The following is a 27,815-nucleotide window of genomic DNA, read 5'->3' as shown; positions in this document are numbered from 1 at the left end:
CCTATAACCATAGCCATACCCTATACCCATGGCCATACCCTATATCCATGGCAATACCCTATATCCATGGCCATACCCTATATCCATGGCCAAAACCTATACCCATAGCCATACCCTATATCCATGGCTATATCCTATCTCTGTGGCAATATCCTATACCCATGGCCATATCCTATATCCATGGCCATACCCTATACCCATGGCCATATCCTATATCCATGGCCATACCCTATATCCATGGCCATATCCTATATTCATGGCCATATCCTATATCCATGGCCCTGCTCTGTCTTATATCCATAGCCATACCCTATATCCATGGCCATACCCTATATCCATGCACAGGGAGCCAGGAGAGGAAGTTCTATGACACTGTGAGCAAGGTGGGCTCACTCCACAGCACATTCTGAATTTCTCCGTGCTGTGTCCCTCATTCCCCCAAAAGCAGCCAAGGAAGGCAACACCCGGAGCAGAATGTGAATATCACCCTCCAAAAACCTTCCAGGAAGCACAGCAGCAGCTTCCAGCACTTCAGGGTTTGTTTATGGAGAGTAACAGCACACCAGCTCTGGGATGCTGTCCTGAGCTCAGCCCCAGAAACAGCAGAGGCTATACAGGCAGTGCTGGCATTTGGGGAAAGACAACACAAGCCTGGTTTCACTCATTTCTGTATGCCTGCAAACTGCACAATTCTGCAGTGGAAGGATGTGGATTTTCCCAGATGGGCCCCAAAATTCAAAATCCACCCCCTGGCCCAATTCCTGCATAACCCTCCCATGCAGACAGGGAACATCTGCCTGCACAGGTCTGGGAGCTAATCACTATCACACAAGAAAGGAGCTTTTTGGGTGGATTTTTCCCTTGCTGATTTAGACAGCTGAGAGCAATAACAGCTTGTCACTGCTGCATTCTGCCTGCAATGGGAGCAGGCCTGGGAATCCCACAAGAGATGTGTGGATGTGATCCTGTGATGAGTGTCTGATTTGGATCAGCAATCAGCGAGGTACCTCGGTGCCCTGGTGCACATCACTCCTCCCAACAACTCTCTGCATCTATCAGCAGCATCTGCTGCTAATAAATAAGGAGAAGCCAAGCTATCAGCTCGCTGCTATTTTTGGATGAGAAGCTTGTTTTGAAAGCAGAGGAAATTTCCAGCCTTCACAAAGGCCTTTCACCTTCTTTATGTGGGAAACTACCTGCTGCACATTCCCACCAGGCATGCACTCACATACAGAGTCTTTAAATTACCTGAAATGCTATTAGCTTCATTTCCAAATCAGAAGCTGCCAGAGAGAGAAAAGAGGTTCTGAATTAACATTAGCCACAAGTGGGACATAAACCCCACTCAGTGCTGCCAAGCTGGTGAGAGACAGATGAGCCATCAGCTGCTGGTGCAGAAGGGCACTGAGCAGGGAAGGAAAATCCCTTTTCCTGTGCCACTGGAGCTGGGGGAGTAAAGCCACACACTCTGGGATGTGGGCAACAAGAGTCTGCTCAGCCCCTGCCCTGCCAGTCCTGTGGGAACCCTGAGCTCAGATAACAAGCAGCACTACAGGTCAAAAAATCTGGTATCTGCTGTCTTTATGGACAGATTTGCAAGAAAATAGGGAGCTCTCTTACCCCTGCAAGGTGCTCCACAGCCCAATGCCAAACCAGCACTTCTGCCACTCTCCTCAGGGTTAAAAAAAAATAATGGCATACTCCTCAGGGTCCAAAAATAATAGTGGCTGCAGACTGGAGCTGAAGGCAGGCAGAGGGATCTCTCCTGTGATGAACACAGCACCTTGCCTTGTGGTACATCTAGTCCTGACACTTTTGTCTGACTAATCCATAAAAGATATCAAGGGCCTCAAGCAAACCCACAGATGTTCAGTAATTCTCTGCCTCACAATCGAAATCTCAGTCTGGTTATTTGAGTCTTTCACCAGCACAGGGTGCTCCCAGCAGAGCTCTGCCAGCACCTGACTCTGCCTGGGGGTCTCAGGGTATGACAGGTTTTGAAGCCTGGCTCAAGTCATGGATCCCCTAAAACTCCTGTATTTCCCAAGTGCTAATTTTTAATTCCTTTCTCTCAAGTGCCACCAGCCTGCATGAACCTGATGTGAACAAACATGAGGCAGGGAAGCACAGGACTGAGACACGTGAGCCAAACCAACACAACAACTCCAGCCCAAAGGCCACTGTGGAGAAAGAACCCCAAACTAACATATTCCTTTTATTTCCACTCAAAACAAAGATGCAATTTTCCCCCTCAGTGTTATAATTTGGGGTAGGTGGTGAGGGCTGACTCAGGACTTGGGAATGCTTCAGGCTGGCAGTGCTGCAGGGATGGGGAAACCACCAGGAAATGTCCTTTTCCTCAACTCTGCAGAGTATTCCTGCAACCAGAGAACTGCAGAGCAGCAAGGGACCACCCCAGAGGGGTCTCCAGTGACATTTTGCTGCTCCCCCTCACCCAAACTCTCCCACCCACTCCAGTGCCCCCCTTTCCCTCCCTCCTGCTGCCTTTGCCGCAGGGAGTACGATGCAGAGCCCTGAATATTCCCCCTGAATATTCCCCCTATTCCGAAGCCGCGCAGGCTGTGATTAGGGACTGAAGCCTGCGTCACTGGATCTGCACATCAAAGCCCTGGCAGCCACAGCATCCGCGGGGATGGAGAGGGAAGGAGCACAGCAGAGGTGACACCGGCTCTGCTCTGGCGTAGGGGGAGCTCCCCACTGAGAATTTTGTCAGACTGTATTTAAAGATCTGGGATGCTGCAGTTCCTCCAAGCTTCCAGAATTCCTGCTCAGCACAAAACTGGCTCCAGCAGCCCTCCTCCCTCTCCCTGCTCAGTAGCCAAAGTGTCAGCCTGAGACTGATGTCAGGCTGAAATCTACTGGCAGAAGTGGCTGTTTTTGCAGTTTTGTTTTTCCACTTAAAGTCTGTGTTATCCACAGCAATGTGAATATTCTGAGAGCTCAGACAACAGGAACTGATGCCTCCAGTCTGTGCTGAAAGGGCACTGTCAGAAAAGAGAAACCCAGCTCCTTCAAATGCCCTGAGATGCTCAGATCTTCTCTGGTTTTCCTCAACAGCCAAGTGCCTTTTCCCCTGGCCCTGCTTCCCACTCCTTTGATATGAACACCAAAATAAATAAATAAACAAATAAATAAATAACTTGGTCTTTGGGCACTAATTTCACTAGCAGACACTCTCTGAACAACCCTTGCAGTCACTTTATGCAGAAAAGGTGCTGGAGCTGTCTCTTCCCTGATCCTGGTGCCACTCTCCCCACAGCTCCCATTGCCAGAGGCATGCAGCTGTTAAGTTTAATTTTCTCCAGATCTTTCCAGCTGCTGGACTGCTCCACAATGGCCATGGCTGAGCAGGCAGCTCAATTCCAGGTGCCTCACCTCATGCTATCCAGCCAAATTAGCTTGTAGAGCCCTAACAAATTTCCACGGAGAGAAGCACAGGGCAACAGATCACTCCAAGATGAATTTAAGCTGCCCATTATTTAGACTCACTTCTCTTGGTTATTGTTTAGAGACCCCTCCAAGGCAGCACAGAGAGCACAGTTCATCAACCACAGCCTGAAATGATTCACCTGAGGCACCAGTTCCTGGAGCCTGGCAAATTTCCAGGGCTTGAAGGGCTCCTCAAGCAAACCTCAGCTTGAGGAGAGGGAGGGAGGGAATGCTGGGTGACAGAGAAGGGTAAAGTTTTAGGCTGTGACCTCTCTTTGAGCCAATACCCTCATTGCCAAGTCTGTTATCTCCTCACTCTCAGCTCGGTTATCCAGGAGTGCCTGAATGCCTGGGTGAAGAACCCCCTCTCCAGGTATCCATGAGGAGCCCATCTTCCTTCTGTGCAAATACTGAGGTGCTGCAACTCCATGCTGAACAACCCCTCCCACCTTCTTCAGAGCCCTGCAGGACCACTCACCACCCATCCTGCTGGATTTGGTGCCATGTGGAGCTGCAGCAGCTGTGCAGAGGTGATGGGGCTGCCCTGCCCTGCTTGAGCTGCCAGGAGCACAACTCCAGCCCCCAAATTCCAGTGAAAGCCTTCCCAGGGTGTGCTGACCATTAGATCCCTTACATAAGCAAGCAGCACAGTGTGAGCTGCACACAGCAGTTAATGCTGCCTAAACCAAGGGCCAGATCTCCCTTTGGGAGAATCCTCCTGCTTTAGGGACTGAATGTATTCTTTAATGAACACACAACTCCAGGTATTCATGTGGAACACAGAATCAGGGATCAGAGAAGGGGTGTGCACATACCTTAATCAGCACTTCAGTCTGTTTTCTAATATTTTGTAGATTTTTCCAATCCTTTTCACAGCTCCAACAAAGAATAACCCATTAGCTGAACTCAAAAATAAACCCCAAAGCTTCAAGCTATAAATAACCAAGTCAGACATGCAGGATTCTATAAACTCCTATTTTCACCCTCCAAGCAAACAGGAAAAGCAAGGAGAAAGGGTGGAGTTAAAGCCCCTTTTTTTTTTTTTTTTAACAGCATACTGTTGTAACAACAGACAAGAGATCTACACAAATCCTGTGCAGTGTCAGGATCTCAAACCCCACATTGGGAAAGCCTGGAATGGTGTCTGACACAGAAAAGTTGGAACTGCAGGCTTGCAGCAGGAAAGCCACAGCACACAGATTTCCTCAAACAACCTTTCCAGGCCTGGAAGGAGCTATGGAAGTGCAGAGTGCTGTGAGTGGAGCGATGGCAGAGAGGGGAGTGAAGAGAAAAAAATCAAGAAAATCCAGCACTGCAACACTGCCATGATCACCTGGCTCCCCACTTTGCCAAGCCTGCAGAAATAGGGGATTATTTCCCCACCTGAACAATTCCCTCATTCCCACCACACTGGCATGCCCCAGGAGCCAGTGACTGAAGCCACACCACTCCAGCCCCCCAGGAAGAGCCCATGGAGCCCCTGGAGGATGTTTGGGGGCTCCCCTCACAGGAAAACATCTCCATGAATGTCTTAGGTTGGAAATGGGCCTGTGTATTCTATTCCTATCTGATGGGGCAGCTCTCTGCTGTTCTTGGGGCAGTTTTTCCTTTATCTCTCCCCCAGCCAATCCTCCCTGCAGGAGATCTCTGCTGTCCATGGCCACTGAGTGTCCCTGCAGGGCTGATCCAATTCCAGCATCCCATGGGGAGATGCTGCATTGCCCAGGGCAGGAGCCAAGCATTCCTACCTGGATCCAATGTGAGCTTTGGGACAGCCCAGCAGCCTTTGCCCAGTGCATTGCCAGAGGAGCAGCTTCTGCTGCCCTGCATGGCCAGAGGGAGCCCAGGCCCATCTGCAGCAGCCCTGGAGCTGCAGAGGAAAACTCCCCCCTTGTGCAGGATCCCTGCTCCAGCAGAGCCACAGCTGGCACTGCAGGAGGGCTGAGCCCCCATGGGATGGGGCTGTGCCACCCCCTGACACACAGGGGACAGGGCATGGGCTGACTCTGGCAGTGGGGTCTTGTTTTACTACACTGTTTATTTTATTTTTATTTTCTTCCCTAATAAAGAACTGTTATTCCTATAAAGAACTGTTATTCCTACTCCCATATCTTTGCCTGATAGCCCTTTAATTTCAAAATTATAATAATTCTTAGGGAGAGGATTTACATTTTCCATTTGAGGGGAGGTTCCTGCCTTCCTGAGCAGACACCTGGCTTTTCAAACCAAGACCATGGACCCATCTGGAGGGCTGGAATTTGCTCACCCTCAGCTCCATGAGGCTGCAGGGGATGCTCACACCTCTCCTCACCAAAAGGGCTGCAGAATTCCTGGCCTGGCCCTTTGCAGGTCTCCATGATCAAGACATTGTAGGATATCTTAAAAATCTCAGCACCTTCCTCCCAATCCACTCCTATCCCTGTTTCTTAATTACAGCTTGCAAACCTCATTTTAAAAATTATGGTTCTCATCATATTCAGGCATAACAGTTTTTGTTTACAAATGGAGCAAAGAAATGGTATAAATTATGCTCAAGAAAAGCCTTTGGCATTTTAACAGGCATTGGAAAGAACCAATTTCAGAACAGTGTCTCATAATGGATGTCTCCATGGATACCTCTTTGTCAGCACCTCATTAGATAAGAGCTGAGGCACCTAAGAGTTCTTCTCCTGCATTTCAGAAGGTACCTCAAAACCACTAATTATGCAAATCTCCATCCTCTTAACTGATGGATACTTGGAAGTTCAGGTGACAGAGTGGATAAGCTGAGTCCTGGCAGGAAAGGAAACACATTTCATTTAGACTCTTCTTCTTTATCATTGCTGAGGCTTCAGCAATTACTGGAGCCACAAAACTGTGTCCCCCACACTTCTCCTTTTCCTCTTAAAAGCAAGAAAACAGAAAGAAGGAGACGAGTGGAGATTCCAGGAGCAGCAAGAGGAACACCTGTGGTGTTTGAAAGCAGGACAGGCTGTGTGGCAGACCCAGCAGGATTCCATGATTTTTGACTGAGCAGTGACTGCACCCACATCGAGTAGATAAAATATTTCTGTTTCATGTGTCAGCAAACACCAGTGGATTTAATTATACCAAAACTGGCTCCCTTATGACCCATCTTTGTTATTAGTCCTTTACCTGAGGCCATGTGAGCAGAAAATTTTGATTTTTTCTAATGACAATTCCTTGTGTTTCCATACTGGCATGCTAAAGAATCCCCCAGAGCTGTGAAAAGCACTTTATTTATTTATCCCTGAACTGCAGCCACCTCAGCAGTGTGAGGTGGCAGCTCTAACACAACACAGTGACCTGGGCATCAGAAGAGGGAAGTTTTCCAACCTGTGACCAGAAGGCAAAAGAAAAAATTCCTACAGCTTGTTTTTCATCCCTGAGACCTTCAGCACAGCCCTCCCAGCCCAGGCAGTGCCTTTGGGACGCTGCCATGCAGACACAGGGGTGGCTCCTCACAGGCACAGAAAACACAGAAGCTTTCGTGCTCTGAATGTGCTGAAAACAGATTTTTTTGGTTTGGTTTTTTTTTTGGTCAGACCTTGAGGCTGGAGTCACAGAGTCAGGGATCCTACAGTAAACACTGATGTCCTGGAGCTTGGGGAATGCTCAGAGGAGGTGCAGGCACTGCTCAAACACAGGAAGGAAACACTGCAGAGAGCACTTGGGAGTCTCCAATGCTGCTCATTCCTTGAAGGGCAGACTTATGCAAACCTTAAATTTTGAGCATTTTTTCTCCCAGAAAAAATAGTTTTTTTCTCAGAGACCACAGCCTTGTTGTGCATGAGAAAGGAGATGCATCCACTCCTGACAAAATCTTCTTCATGTAAGGAAGATTCTCTCAGAAATTCTGGGCTCCCATCTGTGCTCCCCTCCCCCAAGAGCAGCAAACCAGGGCTCCCAGCTGCAGCCAAGCCACTGAACTGTGGCTCCCTGAAGATTCAGTGGCACAATCCCACTGTGGGAGCTGTTTGCAGCTGAGCAGCTCCCTCTCAGCAGGTGTGAGGGAGGTGAGTGGCTGGGGTTAACCAAAGCCAGGTTCTCCAGATTGAATGCGACCTCAGAAATGCCAAGGCCTGAATAAAAAGGCTCATAACTTCCAGAGAGGGCAGGAGTGGAGAGCAGGTAATTCATTTCCTCCAATTCATTTCCACCATGACCTGGAGGAAATCATCAGGCTGTTCTGAGTTTCATTTGCCTCTTGAGCCTCCCAGGAAGGATGGCCCAGAGTCACTGGGGTGAAAAGCTCTGTGAGAGCAGCCGTGCCAGGCCCCTCTGTGGCTCCTTCTGGGAGGTGACATCCTTTCTGTCACAGGACTGCTTTTTATTCTCCATGAATTTCCTCAATGACTGCAGCTTTCAGAACACATTTCTTAAGACAAAGACCTGCTTGAATATTAATGCTATCAAAAAATAATGGCAGTTGAAAGGATGTCCTTGATCATGTCTAGACAGGACCAGCTATAATGGATTTCTAGGATCAGGGTAGTAGATATAAATAGATTAATATTACTCCAAGACCTGCAATGTCTCTATGCATTATCCAGAGAGGTGTGATCCTATAGCCCTTCATGAATATCTGCTGTCTAATGAAGAGTGAGGAACTGTGCCCTGGGAAGGTGGGGAGGTGCTGGGATAGAACTCCCAGAGCAGCTGTGGCTGCCCCTGGAACCCTGAAGTGTCCCAGGCCAGGGTGGACATTGAAGCTTTGGAGCACCTGGGACAGGGGAAGGTGTCCCTGCCCAGGGCAGGGAGTTGAATCTGTAAGGTCCCTTCCCACCCAAACCATGCTGGGATTCTATGGAAGTATCTGGGAGAAAATGGTCAGGGGTGCTGGGAGTTGCTCAGATTCCACTCCTGCTCTGGTCAAGGCAGTGACAAACACCATCAGAACCAACAACAGAACTGAAGCTCAGGCATCCAAAGAATGCAGGCAAAGAGCCCTTCCATGCTCTGAGTCAGAGAGGAACCTCAGAGCTCAAGTCAAACCAGTGGCCAAGAAAATCAGATGTGAGGTCAGACCTGGGTCTGATGCCCATGGCTGAGCTTCAGGACCCTCACAGGCAGCAGCAGGTGAATTCCTGGCTCTGAACTCCAAGGAATTCTTTTTCCCATCCTGTGACAGCCCAGCCAAGGCATGAGCTGAGCTCCTCCAGCATCTCCCCCAGTGCCAGTGCAGGCTGCTGTGCCCAGAGCCCCTGGGAATGCCCAGTGTAGGTCCATGGGCAGCACAGAGCCCAAGAGATTCAGCTCCAGCTGCATCCAAACTTTGTGTGATTGCTGTTTCTTGTGCTCTCTCCCAGGTAGATTTGATTGAGGGACTCACACAGTGTGACTGCAATGTTGTCCCTGCAGGCCACCCCTCCTTCCCTTGGGAAAGAAGAATGTGACCCCCATGAATGAGCCCCAAACTCTCCTCACCAGTGCTCAGAGTGATCCCTGCATCAAGCTCAGAGTGCTAACCCTCCAAATTCCTCTTTCACTGACAAAAAGCCTCCATCAGGAACTGGCAGATCTTTTTGGGGAGGCTCAGTTGGCTTTGAGCCATGGGCCAAAGCAGCACTTGCTCCCCACCAAGGCTTGAGTATCCCAAATGTTCACTGAGCAGCAGCAAAACCAGGGAATCTCACCCAGACCAGGCTGCTGAGCAGCAAAACCAGGGAATCTCAACCAGACCTGGCTGCAACAAAACCAGGGAATCTCACCCAGACCAGGCTGCAACAAAAACCAGGGAATCTCACCCAGACCAGGCTGCAACAAAACCAGGGAATCTCACCCAGACCTGGCTGCAACAAAACCAGGGAATCTCACCCAGACCAGGCTGCTGAGCAACAAAACCAGGGAATCTCACCCAGACCTGGCTGCAACAAAACCAGGGAATCTCACCCAGACCAGGCTGCTGAGCAGCAAAACCACTCAGGAGCCCAGGATCCCTCCCTGTGCTTCAGGAGGCCCCATTCTCACCACTCATGTCCACAGGTTTGTCTCCCCTAGAGCAGCACAGAAATGCCCATCTGGACCCAGAACTGGCCAGTAAAAGCAGCAGAGTGTTGGCTCAAGAAGCTTTCACACTTAGCCAGGGTTCAGCAACATGAAGACCACAGCTGGCAAGAAAGAGGAAAAAATGAGAAAGGAAAAAAATGAAAGCACAGGAGCAGGTTCATCGATGAGTTAAGGCTGTTTTAGGTATAAGCCTGGGGGAATTAGTTTAACACTCCATTTCAGCTTCTTTTTCCCATTTTCTTTTGCACCAACTTGCATCTCTCTCCTGTCAGACTTTGATGGCTTTATGTAACTGTTTAAAAATTGAACAAGCTTCTTAACTTAGGTTTAGAAGAACACACTTTTCTGCTTCTCTGTCTCGAATGCACATTAAGAATAAAGATTTCTGGAGAAAACAAGACCTTTTCCATGCTCTGACATCAGCCACTGGAGTACACAAAGCCAAGTCCTTGAGGAGTGGATATTTTGTACATTCTGTTCCAGCACAAGGCTGTGCATCTGCAGCCCCAGTGGGTTTTAAAACTGGAGAGGAAAACTCATGCCAGAGAAAATGCACAGGTTCCCCATCCCAGCAGCACCCTGCAGTGGGGGAGAATCCTAGAAAGCAGGAAGGAGGGAATAAACCCAAAACCTTGGCAGGGAAGCACAGCAGCCACAGCCCTGAGTGGCACAAGGGCTTTGCCCCTTTGAGAAACTGATGCTATTGTGAGAATAATTTTTTCTTTTTTTATTAACCTTAATACAAGCTGAAAATATTTCTGCTCTGTGTGGCTGGATGTAAAAGCTTGAGAAGAGCCTCCCTCAAGGCCCAAAAATCAGAGGTAAATAGCCCCCACCCTTTTCTGTGTGTTTGCAGTTCCTAATTACACCCATCTCTAAGCCAGAACTGTATTTGTTGATGCTTCAGCTTGGCAATGCTGATGGAAGATGCTTTGAGGAAAGCCAGTAAAAATATTCAACGTCAAGATTTGTAATTAAAACTCTTTTTTTCTCATGTTTTGTCTGTTAGAAAGTGTTTGTGTTTGCAGTGTGGGCTCTTGAGGGCAAATGCTGCTACTTGCTGTTTGCACAAGCTCAAAATAACAGAGTGGTGCCACAAGCTTTGCCCAAGCCAGCACACAGCATGGACACCTCTCCATGGGCTGCAGCAAAACCACAGGGCCAGGCCTGCAAAAGGCACCAGCACGGAATCAGCCCAGCTCCAGCTATGGGGACAATGGCAAAGTGCCCCTGGTTCATGGGACCTCAGCAGGGTCAGGCTGGAAGGGACCAGAGAGAGCTCTGCTCCCACTCCCTGCTCCAGCAGGGCCATCCCAGAGCACAGCACTGCTCTGGAATATCCCCAGAGAGGGAAACTCCAGCAGGGCCATCCCAAACTCCAGCAGGGCCATCCCAAACTCCAGCAGGGCCATCCCAGAGCACAGAACTGCTCTGGAATATCCCCAGGGAGGGAAACCCCAGCAGGGCCATCCCAAACCCCAGCAGGGCCATCCCAAACTCCAGCAGGGCCATCCCAGAGCACAGCACTGCTCTGGAATATCCCCAGGGAGGGAAACCCCAGCAGGGCCATCCCAAACTCCAGCAGGGCCATCCCAAACTCCAGCAGGGCCATCCCAAACTCCAGCAGGGCCATCCCAAACTCCAGCACTGCTCTGGAATATCCCCAGGGAGGGAAACTCCAGCAGGGCCATCCCAAACTCCAGCACTGCTCTGGAATATCCCCAGGGAGAGAAACCCCAGCAGGGCCATCCCAAACCCCAGCAGGGCCATCCCAAACCCCAGCAGGGCCATCCCAAACTCCAGCAGGGCCATCCCAGAGCACAGCACTGCTCTGGAATATCCCCAGAGAGGGAAGCTCTGCACAATCAGGGCTCTGCACAGGGAAGAATTTCTTCCTCATGTCCAGGTGGAACTTGCTGGGATCAGTCCCTGCCCATTCCTCTGGTGCCATTGCAGGGCCCTGCTCTGAGCCCTCCCTGCACACGGGGACAGACTGACAAAATCCCCTTCTCTTGCCTCTTCCCGAGGCCAGTTCTGCTCCTGGCCATCCTCTGCTCCCAGAGCATCCTGCAGCAGCCTCTTCCTGCTGCTGGAGCATTCCTGGGCTGGGTGATCCCAGCCAGCAGGGCCAGAGTTCACCTCCCAGCAGTGCTGGGCTTCCCTCAAGTCACCAAAAATTCCCCAGGGACATGGCTGCCTTGAGCAGCACAGCCCCAAGGGCACAAAGCAAAACCATCTTGGACCCAGCAACTGTACCCAGAACCTGGGATGGGTGGAGGCCGTGCTGTGCTGCCCCTGCCAGGGATGGAAATGCCCAAGTGCAGCCAAAGTTGGGAGTTTCCCTGTGTCCCACAGTGAGTCAGCAAAATTACATCAAAACCAGCCCCATTTGCTGTGAGTCTCTGCTGTTTGTGGGGCTCTAACCCAGCCCTGCCCACACCCAGCAGGGTGGGCTGGAAAACACCAAAAATGAGCAGCTGAAGAGTCACAGAGTCTGCCAGACACCAGTGCTGTGCTGCTTCCCCCTCTGCTGCTTTCCTGCCACCTCCCACACCAAGCTCCCACATCTCCTCAAGGATGCTCAGCCCTGACAGGACCCTGCTCCCCAGGGCTCACCCCTGACAGGACCCTGCTCCCCAGGGCTCACCCCTGTCAGGACCCTGCTTCCCTGGGATCACTCCTGACAGGACCCTGCTTCCCTGGGCTCACCCCTGACAGGACCCTGCTCCCCTGGGCTCACCCCTGACAGGACCCTGCTTCCCTGGGCTCACCCCTGACAGGACCCTGCTCCCCAGGGCTCATTCCTGACAGGACCCTGCTCCCCTGGGCTCATTCCTGACAGGACCCTGCTTCCCTGGGATCACTCCTGACAGGACCCTGCTTCCCTGGGCTCATCCCTGACAGGACCCTGCTTCCCTGGGCTCATCCCTGACAGGACCCTGCTTCCCTGGGCTCACCCCTGACAGGACCCTGCTTCCCTGGGCTCACCCCTGACAGGACCCTGCTTCCCTGGGCTCACCCCTGACAGGACCCTGCTTCCCTGGGCTCATTCCTTTCAGGACCCTGCTTCCCTGGGCTCACCCCTGACAGGACCCTGCTTCCCTGGGATCACTCCTGACAGGACCCTGCTTCCCTGGGTCACCCCTGACAGGACCCTGCTCCCCAGGGCTCATTCCTGACAGGACCCTGCTTCCCTGGGCTCATCCCTGTAAGGACCCTGCTTCCCTGGGCTCACCCCTGACAGGACCCTGCTCCCCACGGCTCATTCCTGACAGGACCCTGCTCCCCACCTGGGCACAGGCAGCTGCAAACTGGAGCAAAATTTTCCCCTTCCAGATCAGAGTTGAAAACTGCAAAATTCTGCCCCCAGCTCCCACTCCTTACCCATCCCACACATGCCCCGAGGGATCAGCATCCCCGGCACCGTGGCAGAGCTGCCCAGAGCCCTGTGGGGGGCAGCTGCTGTGGCACCCCAGCATTCCCTGGGCACCCCCACGAGCAGCAGCCCCACGGTGCCTCCAGCAGCTCTGCTTACTGCTCTGTGCCAAGGCAGAGTTACCCAACTTCTGACCTACTTCTGCCTTGTGCTGCTGCCCTCCCCGCTCCTGCCCTCAGTCCCCAATTAAATCTGTGTGAGATTTCCTCAATTATCCCCTTCCTGCTAATAGATGTGGAAAGAGGATGCCATAACAATGTATTCCCCTGGCACTGGTTCAAAATACATCTCTGAATTAATGTTGAGGAGTGCAGGATGCAGGAGCACTTTAATTAAACAGAAATGTATAGGAAGCAGCAGCTAGGTTGAAGAAAGCTGATCTTTTGCTGCCACCACAACACTTCATCTGAGCCATGCAGTGAGAATCCTCGTGCTCCTCTTTAATTGACAGGCCAATAAATCAGCACTAACCTCCCCTCTCTGTGTAGCTGTGCATGCTGATGATCAGCTATTTTGGAATTCACTGGCACAACCTAAGCAGCAACATGCACAGGAATCCTGCATGGAAAACACTCCAGGCAAACCTTGAAACCTGTAACAAAACTTGGAGGGGGACCTGAGCAATAAAAACCTGTGTTTGGGAATTGTGGCAGGAGTAAAGGTGCAAATACACCTTTGGAAAGAGGACGAGCAGGAACAGAGAATCCCAGCTGAAGCCATTCAGATGTTCTGATAGGCATTTGCAGTTCTGGATGAATACAGAGACAATTTGAACACCATTTCTAATTGAGACAAAAACTGTGTGTGAAGAATAGGGAATGAGCCTGGGAATCACTCTGCCCATTACAGAAGGCATCAAGCCTCTGCTCAACTTTATAGCCCCCTTCTGCCTCATCCCACACAAGTATTGGGAGATAAGAAATTGCAAGTCCTCATAAAAAGGAGGCTTTAATCCAATGGAAGCTACATCTGCACACCTCCAGCTGCATTTTCCATAGCCAAGCTCCTGCTTTATCTCCTCTCCTGGCCCCAAACCATCTCCTAACAGCTTGATAACAAACTGCAATTAACCACATCACTGCAAAGGGAGCTGGGGGTACAGAAGGAAAACACAAGGTTATTTTAAGCCTGGTGGAGAGAAACTTGCAGCACTGTAAAGGAAGCCAGACCCCAGAAAACTCCCAGGCAGCAAATCCTTGTACACAGCAAATCCCTGTACACAGCCACTGGGGTGATCTCGAAATTATTTAGGGCACTGAAGAGCTGGAAGAGGCTGAAATGAGAGGAGATGAAGACTCAAGCCCAGGCAGCATCTCTGTATGAGATGTGAAGGCAGCCCCCAGAGCTCTCTCAGAATCCCAGGGGAACACAGCAAGGACCAGGTTTTCCCCGTGCTGGAGATGCTGAGCAGAGGAAGGAAAGGGAACATTTTTAACTTTTTTTCTGTATTTCTTCATGCTCTGCCTGGGACCTGAATGTTAAAATTACCAACACCTCTGGGACCACAGTGCCATCTCTCAAACCCTCAGTCCCCTTCATCTGTAAGAAGGGAATAACTCCCATCCCACTGGCATTACAAGCAGCAACACTCTGCTTGTCTCTGGAAAACACACTTTGCTCTAAACATGAGAGGCTCTAAACAAAAAGCTGCAGCTTCCCCTCTTGCCTCCCTCCCTGTTTGCTCTGTGTACACCAAAGGCCTTCATTTCCACCTTACTGCACATGTACTGAAGCTATTTTTGGCCAAGAGTGACGTGGCTTTGTTTGCATAACTGGGTTCCCACCTCATGATCTGCCGCTCTAATAGTTTGCAAAATAATAGCTGGAAAATGTCTGACTCCAAATAAGTGCCTGCAAAGTTCAGTTTGCCTTTATCTTAAGTCCAAAATAAAGGAAAAGAAACAAAAAACCAAAAAAAAGCAAAAACACAAAACAGGAAACAAGCCTTCCTGCAGCATCACTTATAAAATGCTTCAGCAAGATGTAATACAAATTATTTAGTGATGACCAGCTGGGATGTGGGGATTTAATTCTGCTTCTGGTTTGGATGAGGGTATGAAACCAGAAAAGACAAGCCCAAAGTCACACAGGAAGAAAACCATTTTACACAGTGGGGCCTTAACAATTCACGTCAACCCAAAATATCATCTGCAGGAAATGCAAACTTATCACTGATGGCTAAAAACAAAAGCACAGCTGAAAATAGCAGCATTTCAGATGAGGCAAGTACGTTGGTTGGACTATTCTCAACTGTCAGAACTGAGCTGCAATCACAGATCTCTCTTGAGGAATATTTGGTATTTGTCCAGTATTAAAAATAAAATGTGAGATATCTTAGAAAAGAAAGAGATGGCTCAAATAAAGAATGGATGGAAATAAATCCTGCACACAGAAGGATTCAACTGCTGATTCTTCTTGTCCAAGTCCCAACTCCTGGCAAAAGAGGGACAAAATCCATTTCTACAAGAACTGTGTCACTACAAAACACTGTGAAAGGTGGGATGAACACAACTGAGCCAGGGGAATTGGCCGTTTTTGTTTTAGCACAGGATGTTTTGGAAGTACCAGGTTTGTCCTTCACTCCCAGGATGGTGCTGCCCAAGCAAGAACTCCACATTTGGGCAGGGTTATTGCTCAGGTCCACTTGGGACATCTTCCTTCACTGTCCCCCTGTCATCCCTCAGCCTCAGCCACCCCTCCATCCAGCATGAACAGGGCTTGAGGCATTTCCCTTCCCACTTCCCACACTCCCTGGCTCCAGGGAAGCCCCAGAGCAATGAATGTGTGGAGTCCCAAGTGTGGTTATTAATTGTTGTGGTGTTGTGAAGGTCTCAGGACGAGGTGAGAGCTGAGAATTGGCTCTAAGTTCTTAGAAGGCTGATATATTATATTATATTATATTATATTATATTATATTATATTATATTATATTATATTGATATACTAAAATTACACTAAAGAAAGAGAAAGGAGACATCAGAAGGCTGGAAAAGAATGATTAATAAAAAACTCGTGACTGACCAGAGTCTTGACACAGCTGGACTGGGATTGGTCATTAAGCAAAAACAATTCACATGGTGGGTAAACAATTTTCCAAATCACATTCTAGAGTAGCAAAACATGGAGAAGCTGAAGCTTCCAAGCTTCTCAGGAGAAAAAATCCTGGTGAAGGGATTTTTCAGAAAATGTGTCAGTGACACCCAAGGTCATGGTTCATGAGGGGCAGTCACAGGAGCAGCTCAACCCCTGGCCACAGTGAAGGGCAGAGACAGAGGCTGTGCTGGGGAACAGCTCTCCCTCCTCATTTCTAGGCAGGAATTTCTCACCTGCACAAAACCCTGAGCTGCCAGGGATGGGAGGAGAGTCCAGAAACATCTTTCTTAGCCTGCTCTGGAAGGACAGCGTTGTGTTGTGCTGTATTCCAGCAGGGAATCACAGAGCAAGCACCAGGCAAACACCTGACAACACGTAGTGCAGCAGCTCTGATGGTAACAAAACACCAAACCAATGTTCAGAGAGCTCTGCTTTGGTGTCTCAGCCTTCCATGGGTCACTGTGGGGTGGAAGCCCCTCAGTGCCAAGCCCAGGCCTGTCCTGGGGAATCCCCAGAGCTGCTGGAGCCAGCAGTGGCACACACAGCTCACCCCTCCAAAGCAAAGACAATCCCAGCACAGCTGCTGCCAGCACTGCCTGTGCCACTGATGCCTCAGGTTTGAGCTTTTTCTATTTTTCAGATTCTGTGCTGCTTTAGTGTGTGGGTCTGGGCTTCACATGAGGGGATGGTGAGCTCTGTGCACAGAGCAGGGAGACAAAACAATTCCTGCTCTAACTAGGGACCCAAAGACAGCCAATCCAAAATTCAAGCCCAAAAACACAAACAGCAGTAGACCAAAGAGAGAAAAACAAGAAAGATAAAACTTCATGAGCTAAAGCTGTAATTAGACAATTACCTCCAATATGCTCATAGACCAAAACTCATAAAAGTCAGAGACCCCATGACTGGTCGTCCATTTTGTGACCATTTTGGGTTCACCTGAGGTGAATCTATTGAAGCTTTCTAACAAATCCCCACTTTATTCTTTAACTCTTTCTAGTCTCTGTTCTAAGTCAGCCTTCACAAGGCATTGCTAGTCCAGAGCACCCAGCATGGCCAGGGCATCCCACCACAGCCACCAGAAGGCTCCAAACACTTCCATTTACCTTTGTCTCTTTGTTTTGCTGCTTGCTGGAGGATTTCTCCTGCCTGCAGTCTGTTCAGGTGCCTGTCAGACACCTGCAGCAAGGCAGGCCTGGCCCTGCTTGCACTGTGCTGCTCACTGCTCAGCTCAGTCCCCTCCCAGCACCATGGTGACACTGATTTGACACATGCACTGCCACACCTGAGCAGCTCAGACACAGCCAGTACCCCCACAGCACAACAAGTCCCCTCTAAAACACAGCCACATCCCTTCCTGACTGCAGTGGGACAGCTTTGATTCTCCAGGCAAGGTTAAACCCACCTCAGAACTTGGAAATGTGTCAAGAGGCAGCACTAAGGAGCAGCCACCATACACAGCATTGGAGTTACTCCTGCTTTTAGTGAAGTCCTTGCACAAGGAGGGGTGGAAAGGGACTCATCCCACAGGGACTCATCCCTCCAGGAGGTGCTTCCTGGGCATCCCACTCCAGCTGCAGCTTGCAGCAGTTGTTCTGCTTCCCTGTCTGTCCCCAGATGAGAGGGGCATCCCTGGGGACAGCCCTGCAGGGGACACCAGCACAAGAAGTGCCAGCAAGCTGGGACAAAGGCAGCACTGGCTGAGCTCAGAGATTTGCAGGAAAAACAGCCTCACCTGGGAAGCAGCCTGTGCCCAAGCAGCTCTCCACACCCAGAGGTTAAACCCACTGCTCCAGAGGGCAAGAGTGCTCCAAGGCCAGTGGCCAAAGGCCCCCCAAAAGTGATCCCCACTGGCCACAACCTCTGTGCTGTGTCTCTGCTGCTTCCCAGAGGAGCAATGCCTGCAGCCTTCCCCTCCCCAGAGGATGCTCCCTGCACGTGCTGCTGCACAGCCTGGTTTGGTTCTGGCTGGGAAATGGGATTTCCCACTGGGAACAGCAGCAGTGCAGCCAGCTGCTATTTCCAGTGCAATCCCTGAACCTAGCACAACAGAGCTGCCATGAAATGTCTGTTCCTGTCCAGAAAAGACTGATCTCTCAAGGTTTTTGGACAACCCTAGATATTAGAGACTGAAAGAGATTTATTAGGGGAATTATTCTGTGTATTCTGTGCAGTCCATGAAGAGATGAAGCTTTCCCTGCCCCACTGAGGAGCTCACTGCAGGCCATGTGATTGCACTGATATAATACCCAAGTCCCCTCTGCAGCCTCTCATCCTGCTCATTTCATACTGCTCCAAGTACAAGCACAGTGTTGGGTCAATATCCCAGTTCAATTCACGAGTGAAACCCTCCATAAATCTGCAGGACAAAACCAGGGACAGAATTAGACCCTTTATTCCTACCTTTGGTACTAGGGACAGCTTGTTACCAAATCCACTTCAGCTTCTTGAATGCCAAGGGCAGAGCAAAAGTCAGAGCAGCTGCAGTTTCCCTGTGAGCCCAAATTTTCAGGTGCCAGCACCTCAGCAGTGTGTGCAGGTGCTCTGGATTTGGGGTTTATGAACACATCCCCTCCAAACTGCACGAGGATCATCCCATTGAGCAGCTGGGGTGAACAGCAAAGGGGACAGTCCCACATGTTCCTTCCAAGTCACCAACAGAGCCAAACCAGTGCTCTGGACACTGTGGGATCACAGAGCTCCTCCCAGGAGCAGGATGGTGCTCCTGCCTCTCCAGGATCCCAAGGGAATTATCCTGGGCCATGCCAGGCTGTGAAGCACCCAGAGCTCACCTCAGAGTCCAGAGAGCCACACACAACCACTGCCACCATCCCCTGGTGACTTTCTGGGTGTATCCACCCACCCTGTGGCTTCAGCAGCACTGCTGGGATGCATCTCAAACCTGATGCAGAAGCTCAGAGGACATTTTGGAGCTCTGACCTGTGCTTTTGCCCGTCCTTCCCAAATTTAGCTCCTTTTCAGCTACACACTGGTGACACCAGGGTGGCCTGGAATCAGGAGCACAGCCAGGGCTTAGGAAGCACTACAAAAGCATTTGTTCCAATATTTACTCAGGGATTTTGCATGCTACACCTACCACAGCCTTTAGTTTATTGGGAACACGGTGCACAGGGGAAGGGCAAACCACAGAGTCTATACTGCTGCCAAGCAAAATGTCATTAAGGTTTTAGCAATGCAACACAAATTGAGTTTACATTAAAGCTTCTTTTGTATAAACCATATCCCAGAGTGAAACACGGTGACAGAGCTGAGTAATGAGTTGGAGCAGAGCAATCAAGGTGGAACTACTGAGCAATAGGAAAAAGGAGCCATTCCAAAGTGCTATTTAAAGTTAGGCTGAGAGCTCCATTTGAAGTATAGAAGTGATTATGTACAGTCACCACTGCACACAGTTAATGCCATGTAGGATGCAGTAGCTACCACCTGCAGCTGCACAGAGACACCCCGAGGTTCAATGGCACTATAAAAACCATCACCAACTGGAAGCTGGGATTCTTCTTAATATAGACCTATACATAACTGCTGAAGGGCTCAGGAGTCTGGAACTTCAAATCTCTCTTGTGCTGCCCAGCACATAAACCCCACAACTCAAAGGTGACCATTTGCCATTTCAAACCCCTCCTTCCTGCAAGATTCAGAGTTCCTGAAGCCCTGTTTGTGCCAGGAGTGCTGGGCAACACCTGGGGTATGGCAACACCCAGGGCACCAGGGGCTATGGCCCCCAGCCCTGCTCTGCACAAAACCACAGCACTTCTGAATGGTTTTCTAAATACCCAGCAGGCCTGCCTATTATTAGGATAGGGATAATACCAATATTATACTATATTAAATATTAGTGTGTCAAAGAAGCTCCTCTCATGCAAAGTTTCCAGTCTAGCTCATTAACAGTGGCTTCCTCCAGCATATAAATTTGGGCTTTAGTCCCTTGTACACAAGTGTGGTGGTGTTCACAGGGGTCCCAGGATGAGGGAAGGGATGAGAATCTTGACTCCATGTTTCAGAAGGCTGATTGATTATTTTATGATATATTATATTAAAAGAAAATTATATACAAAAACTATACTAAAAGAATAGAGAGAAAAGGATTTCATCAGAAGGCTAAAAAAGAAAGGAATGGAATGAGAATAAAATCTCATAGCCTCGACACAGGTGGCTGTCATTGGTCATCAAGTAAAGACAATTCCACAATTCTGGGTAAACAATTCTCCAAATCACATTCCAAAGCAGCAAAACATGGAGAAGCTGAAGCTTCCCAGCTTCTCAAGAGAAAAGATCCCAGCAAAAGGATTTTTCAGAAAATATGGCTGTGACACACAAGTACACAGGGTAGGAAGGGAGGAAGGAGCAGAGGACAGGAATGGCTGCAGTCATCTTTAAAGGCTGGAAATTAAAGACAGAGAGAATTAACACCCATGGAGAGGAGGCTTCCAGAGCGTGGTAAGGTTGGAAAGAGCTCTCATTTCTAGTTCCAGGCTTGCTGCTGTGTGCTCTGCACTGCTCCCCATGGCATCCCTGGGGAGGGAGCCCAGGGCAGGCCCGTTCAGGCGAGAGGGATGCGAATGGGCTCAGGGCTGACCTGCAGCTCACACTCAGCTCTGCCAGCTGCCAGAGCCAGCACATCAGACACAGCTCAGGTGCTGAAAAGGCTGCAGTGCTGCAGCCAGGGGTGCAGGGACCCTGCCTGGGCACTCCTCATGCAGACAGATGGGGCTGGATCACAGTGCTACAATATCCTGCAGCTCAATCCCTGTTTTCCCCTCAAATGAGCAAGCCAATTTTGATTTATTTGAGTTTTTCAGAACTTGCAAAATCACTTATAAATGGCTAAATATATTTTAAAAAAACCCAAAAAAACAACTCCATAAAGACTTCAGAGCACTGCTAAGTAGAGCAACTGAATAGGTTTATCAAGATACAAAGCAGCCCTCCCCAAAATATATGGCTCAGACATACCCTGCCAGCAGAAATACTCAATGTTTAAGATGAGGGAAGAGAGATTCAATGAGGATTTGTTTTCCTGGCAGCCCTCCATAGGGGCACATAAACCTCTTGTAGCACCACACTGATATTTAAACTAATTAGCACCAGGAAAGCCTCAGGACTGTGCTTTTCTCCCAGCCTGTTCCCAGGGACACAGGGGCTCCAAAATCTGGCTGTGATCACATCCCACTCACATCCCAGGATGCTGCAGCCCAGGAGCCCCAGCACAACCCCCTTCCTGCCCAAGTACACAGGAACACAGGGCAGGACACTTGGCAAAGGGAAAAAAATCCCCCCTCTGCCCAAAGTGCCCAGTCAGCATTATGTGAGAGGATAAAAATAGCAGGCAGGAGAGCTGGCCCTGAATATCAAGCAGCATTCTCACCCAAATCAACTTCCCCTTCACTCTGTTCTCCTGCAGGCTGCACGTTGCCTGAATTTCCTATTCCTCATAAACACAGGCAGTGGGGATTTAGCTCTGGGGAGCTGCAGACTGGCACATCCACCATCATTGCTCTGGCAACCCCCCACCAGGCTCTGGAAAGAGCTCCTGACTTCCAGAGGAGAAAGGCCAGGCTGGGGGGTGGGTTTTGTGAATATTCAACACCTCTGCACAGCAGGCCTGCCTATTATTAGTGTAGGGGATGTCAAAGAAGCTCCTCTCATGCAAAGTTTCCAGTCTAGCTCATTAACAGTGGCTTCCTCCAGCATATAAATTTGGGCTTTAATCCCTTGTACACAAGTACACAGGGCAGGAAGGAAGGGAAGGAGCAGAGGACAGGAATGGCTGCAGTCATCTTTAAAGGCTGGAAATTAAAACTCTCAGGTAAGAGAGAGAATTAACACTCATGGAGAGGAAGCTTCCTGTTTCAGGAAGGGCTGAATCTCCCTTCCTTTAAAAAAAGATTGGATGTGGCACTCAGTGCCATGGTTTAGTTGAGGTGGTTGCCTCTGATTTACCCTCAGGCAGGTCCTGGCAGCTGGGATGTGGCTGATCCTTGGAGCAAGGGCAGCAGTGAGCTCCTTTCTGCAGCCCCAGAGCAGTGCTGGGAGATGTGTGATGCTCTGGATGGCAGAGGGTGACAGTCCCACCCTGACCCAAGGCACTGCCCTCTGCTGCCCCTTGTGAGGGAACTCTTTGCTTCTTGTTAGCTGCCCAGTCAAAATCATCTCAGCCTTTTCCAGACAGATGCTCTGGGGATGGGCTCCAGGAGGAATTACAGAACCTCCAGGCTGGAAAATCCTTTAGGATCATTGAGTCCAACCCATCCCCAGAGCATCTGTCTGGAAAAGGCTGAGGTGATTTTGACTGGGCAGCTAACAAGAAGCAAAGAGTTCCCTCACAAGGGGCAGCAGAGGGCAGTGCCTTGGGTCAGGGTGGGACTGTCACCCTCTGCCATCCAGAGCATCACACATCTCCCAGCACTGCTCTGGGGCTGCAGAAAGGAGCTCACTGCTGCCCTTGCTCCAAGGATCAGCCACATCCCAGCTGCCAGGACCTGCCTGAGGGTACATCAGAGGCAGGAGAGATGCTCAGGGTCCTGTCAGGGCAGCTTTCAGGGCACTCTGTGATCTCTGCTGCAGCAAAGCCTGCACTTCAGGGCACCTTCAGTCTCCTGCAAGCTGGTCCTGATTGTGCCAAGCAAAGGCTCCAAGGGACCTAAGTGCTAAACCAAAATGCTCTGCTCATGAACTGCTTCAACACAAGAGTTTTCTCCAGGTTGAAGAGTGTACTCTGGGAAAAAAATAAAGACTGAAAACTTTTGGAAGTCTGACCTTATTTATTTTTGCTTGCTTCTTAAATTAGGAGAGAAATAAAAAAAATATTGTATGGCTCCACATGTACCACCCTCCAGTGCTTCAGTTTCTTATTCCCACCTCCAAAGTGGAACAATAACCTTATCTACTCCATAAAAAACTTCTCCAGCTTGTGCCCAGATTTCAGAAACACTTTCTTGGAAGGGTAAATCCCTGCTTTCTGCACTGCTCTGCCCCTTCACTGGTGTCAGCTGTCAATGAAAGCACCTCACCAGAGACACCCAGGCGCACAAATCTCACCCCAAATTTATACATCTTGCCAGAGCAGAGCTTCTTTCTGGCCAAGGGGTGATGTGCAGCCCTGTAGATCTTCACTGAGCTTGGGGCAGAGGTGACAGCTGAGTTTTCCAGCACTGCTGTTGTGAGTCACATTTCTGTATCCTGCTCCTTGCACAGCACCTCTGATTTATAAACCAAAGGTTTCAGAGCTTCCTGCTTGCCATGATTTAAAAACAAGCTGGACAGACCTCCCCAAACCCAGTTCTCTGCCTCAGGGGGGCACAGGCATGGCCATGTCTGAGCCAAACAGCACCCACAGATCTCTGGGGTGGTGAGCAGCTCACTTCCCTGTCCAGCTCCACATCCCTCCCACTATCACCACAGGAGAAGCAGTTTCTGAACCAACCTTTCCCAAACTTCAGCAGGGTGTTTGTTTGCTGAGGTTTCAGTTTTCCACAGCTTCTCTGATGCAATCTGGGCTCTGTTTGCAATCTGAAACAGGCCTTATCTGTGCCTTAGGATGCTCAAGGCACAGATAATTCAGGAGCAATTTTGTGTCAAAACAGCCCCTTGGCTTCCAGAAGGGCCTCCAGGACAGCTATGAAAGCTGCAAGGCTCTTCTTAAAGGATTAATGAAGTGATTAACTAAGGTGTAATAAAGTGATTAATTAAGGACCAAGTCCATCCATGCACTGGTCAGTAGCAGACCCTGAACAGGGACACAGCTCATGGATAACACACCTGAGAGCCTCCAAGGCAGGGCTTGCACACTGCACAACAGGATATTTCACTGCTCTGCAACCACCTGCCTTTATCCTGGCCCCAAGGACAAACAGCTTTATTGGATAGGGATCATCTCATCTTCCAGGAAAACTTTGTTCAAAGCTTTAGATGTTCAGCTTGCCTGAAAGCAGAACAGCTTTCCTGAGTTGAAAGGAGCAGTTCATGTCTCGGCAGTGAGGTAGGACCCAAAGGGAAGGAAGAGAAAAAGAAGAGCTGAACTCCTTGTCTATCTCTCCTCTGCCTTTGTACCTCAGCCCACAAAAACTCAGCAAAGAAAACAGAAGTGATGCAAGATGGAATTCCAGAAAGTCACAAGTGACCAAAAATCCAGCAGTCCATCCCTGCACGTGTACCCTGGAAAGCAACACCCAACACAAGGAGGGTAGAGAAGTCAGCATCGCTCACTGCCAACTTCCTGTGATGGAAAAGAACACACAGAGGCCAGGGACCTCCTGGAAATCACATTTTAGGAAGGCAATTCATCAAATATCAAAGGGGAAAGGAACACAAGAAAGATCTGGTAAGGAAGGACAGCAGTGGGGCGGGAAAGAGCCACAGAGACACAAGAGAAGGTCAGTTCCCCTCTCCACTCCAGCAGGGAAATTCCTGGCTCCCAGACCATCCTTTGTTCCTGTGCCCTAGAGGAACAACAAGGGCTAAACCTCTTCTGCCATAGTCAGTAGAAAACTGCCTGCATCACAGTGCAGGCTGGGAAATCTGCTGGGTTTGGGACAATCTGGATCTGTTGGGTACCAGTGAAACCAGACTCGTGAGCACTACAAACCCAAAACAAGACCATGAAATAACCAAAGCCTCCAGACTTCAAACAGAGCACAGCAAAAAAAAAAAAAAAACCAAAAACAAAAAAAAAAAAAAAAAAAAAAAACCAATCCCCTGCCCAAGCAAGGAAACATATCAGACAAATTATATCATTTTTGCCATCTTTTCTGAATTTTTCCCAGAGAAAAACATGAACATGTCCCCGGGCCCACAACAGCTTTTACTTCCCCCACTGAAGCATCATTCACAAAAAAAGAACCAAGTGGATTGTGCCTATATTTGCAAAACACTTTGGGAAAGAAGCAGTGACATGAATTTGTCACCGATATGGTGCTGGGAGCAGCACCAAACCCAAAGGACACAGGGCTAAAAAAGGAAGGAGAAAAAATAAACCCATCAAAACCAGGGAGCACATCTGAAGGCAATGGGAAACGTCACCGTTCCCTCCACCTGCAAGGAGCACTCAGCCACAGGCACGGGAGGCCCAGTGCCAGCCCAACAGCCTCTGCTACACATTGAGGGGACACTGATTTGGGGAAAAGACAGCACACCTGAGCTTTTACTGCCACACAATAACACCAAACCAACACCATCCCCATCTGTGGCTGAAGGACCCAGGCATTGAGGAAGCTGTTAGTCAGGCATATTGTTCTAAACACAAAGCCCAATGCAGGCAAACCCCAGCCCTGAAGCAGGCAGGGGCACGTTGCACACAGCTCCTTACCCGACCGATCTGCAGCTTCTCAGCTCCAGGCTTGAAGAGGTTCCATCGACGGCCGCCGTTCCTGCAGTTCCCGCGCACCTTCAGGGTCTTTGAAGCCTGCTCGTTCTCAGCTGCCAGGAGAAAATCCACAGGAACAAAAAAATAAAAAAGGAATGACAAAAGATAAATGCTGTGCTTTAGCTCAGGCTGGGGGCGGAGGCTGTTCTTTTAAATGAAAGAAACAAAATTGTTTGCAAGAGACTCATTCAACCTCTCCTTTAGAAAAGAGAGCACAGAGTATATTTAGGTGCTTTATTCAGTGCTCTTGGGATGCAAGAGAAATAGTGCAGCTTGGATACTACAAAAAGGCAGAGCTGGGAGCCACATCCCAACGTGGGGTCAGCCCAACTGGGTGTGGAGCCAGGATGCTCTGCCAGGAGCTCCAGGAGCAGGAGACCCTCACCAGCCTGCCCCAGTGTGCCCAGGGCAGCAGCTCCTTGGGTCCCACCTGCTCCAGCAGCAGCACCTGCAGCAATCCCAGCTGCACACTCACCGTGGTCCATAGCTGAGTGCACCTTGGACCTTTCCAGGCCTCAGAAAATAAACAGTTCCTGCAATTTACACACTAACCAGAAATGGGTAAGGCCATAAAAGCTATTTTTTAAAGAAACTGGGCTGGTTCTCACCCCCAGCATTTCAGACCAAGCTCTCAGAGATGTAGTTCTGTTCTAGCTTTTATATTTTTTACATTCTCACACCAGACCCCAGCCTGGCCTTGCAGATGGCACTACCCATGCACACAGCAGCTTGTGAAAAAGAGGCAAATGAGCTCTACTTTTCCAATCAACCAAAACTTTCAGCTCCACATCCTATCTCTTTCTTTTTGGGGTGAAGCTGCCATTATGTATAAGATCAGAGTTTTCCCTCCCACATTTGGCAAGCTTAAATTTTAATCCCTTCTTCCATCAGGCTCTTCACATCCCCTGGGCTGGAGGGAAGGAAACAGAGCTGAGCACCACTGGTGCCCCCAGAGCAGCTGCTGGCACAGGTACATGTGATCCAGGCAGTGCTCATATGTGGTACATGCATCCCCACAGCTGTTTCTAGCACCTGGAGGCTCCTCATCCCAGTCATGGAGCAAGGATCTACAGAAAATAGCCATGTTCTGGAATTCTTCCCTAAAAGATGCACAATGCTCAATTTCTATCTCCTGACGTACTTCTCACCAGGAAGAGGTTTCAGACTGTGTCAGTCCTGAGGGGTTTGAGACCAGACTAAATGGTTCCAGGTTTTGGGAGAGAGGAGACCCCCAAACCAACCAGGTGGGGGCTCTGCCCTGCCCAGGCTGAGCGCAGCAGGGCTGGGATGCTCATGCAGGCTGCCTGGGCAGCCATCCTGGTTTTCTTCCAGCATTGTTGGGAGAGTGACTGCACTGAGACCTATTTCCTCAATGCTGATGCAGGCAGCCTGCTGCTATTTTTAGCAGCCCACGTTTCACTTTGGAGACTCTTGGAGAGCCAGGCTGCAGCACGGTGCCGGCTCCAGCAGGAGGAGGCGATGGATGGAGCAGCGTGCAAACAGGAAATGCTCACTCTGAGGGGCTGTGTGACCCCCCTGTGCTGGGAACCACTGCACCCCGGCAGCAGAGCCATCAATTAACAGCACAGGCAGCTAATTGGCCTTGTCCTCCCCAGCTCTTCTGAACCCTGACGTGCTGCCACCATCCATCAGCTGCCTGGATCCCTGGAGCGCTCCCGAGCGATGCCAGCACAGCCTGGCAGCACTTCCCTGCTCACCCATCACTAAATCACAGGATCCTTCATGCCAGCAGTGGCCCTTCAGGAAATCATTTCCTTTCTCTCATTATCAATCTTTTTAATTAGGAGGTTCAGAAAATGATGTCATCTATTCAGCCATCAGCCAATTTACCTGCCAGCATGAGACCCTGCCAGCAAATACATTCCAGGGTGCTCTCTCTGGTGTCACTGTGAGCAGGACAAATGCAGAGAGGTCATCCCAGTCTTTGGCTCATGAGACTCCCTCCTTCATCATGAAAAGTACCCAAGCACAAGAGGAAAAAACCCTTCACTTATTGTGTTTCCAAACAAACATCAGATTTGAGTTGTGATCTCAGTATCCATCATCATCCACCACCTTCAAATGGTGAGTACTCAGTGAGTACTCACCACAGAGGATTCTTAGAGGACAGAAATTCAAGAGAAAATCACCAAATATAAGCTCACACAGCAGCTGCTGAACAGCTTCTGCACCTGACGTGCCTACTCCTGTTCATCCTCTTATAAGCAGATTATGGGGACTGTGCTCAGAGACATCAGAGAGAGAAAACAGCCTTATTTCATAAACACACTGTACACAAGCAGATCCTATTAGCCAGCAAGAAACTCCTCAGCATGTGGCTCTCAGAGCTCCCTCACCTGGTGCCAGGGATGTAACCAGCATGGATGCAAACCACATTCCTGACTTTTCTACCTGCTGCCCTTGGCTGGCTCTGCAGCATGGGTG

General features: G+C 49.7%; 1 protein-coding gene across 5 annotated transcripts in view; it reads right to left on the bottom strand.

Moving 5' to 3' along the window:
- ARHGEF9 (Cdc42 guanine nucleotide exchange factor 9) overlaps positions 1-25,400 on the bottom strand; it is a 180,278-nt gene extending 154,878 nt beyond the window's left edge. For 2 of the 5 annotated variants that reach the window (XM_077185883.1, XM_077185884.1), the window contains exon 1: positions 25,314-25,396. The gene's annotated coding sequence lies outside the window, so the exon portion shown is untranslated. Of the gene's footprint in view, positions 1-25,313 lie in introns of all 5 variants that reach the window. The other 3 variants (XM_077185890.1, XM_077185882.1, XM_077185881.1) reach the window with 3 other exon arrangements.
- Positions 25,401-27,815: the final 2,415 nt, after the last annotated feature.

Source organism: Agelaius phoeniceus, chromosome 14 (assembly GCF_051311805.1).
Source record: "Agelaius phoeniceus isolate bAgePho1 chromosome 14, bAgePho1.hap1, whole genome shotgun sequence".
Classification (NCBI taxonomy): domain Eukaryota; kingdom Metazoa; phylum Chordata; class Aves; order Passeriformes; family Icteridae; genus Agelaius; species Agelaius phoeniceus.
Note: the sequence above shows the minus strand (reverse complement) of the source record. Positions and strands in the feature narration are given on the sequence as shown.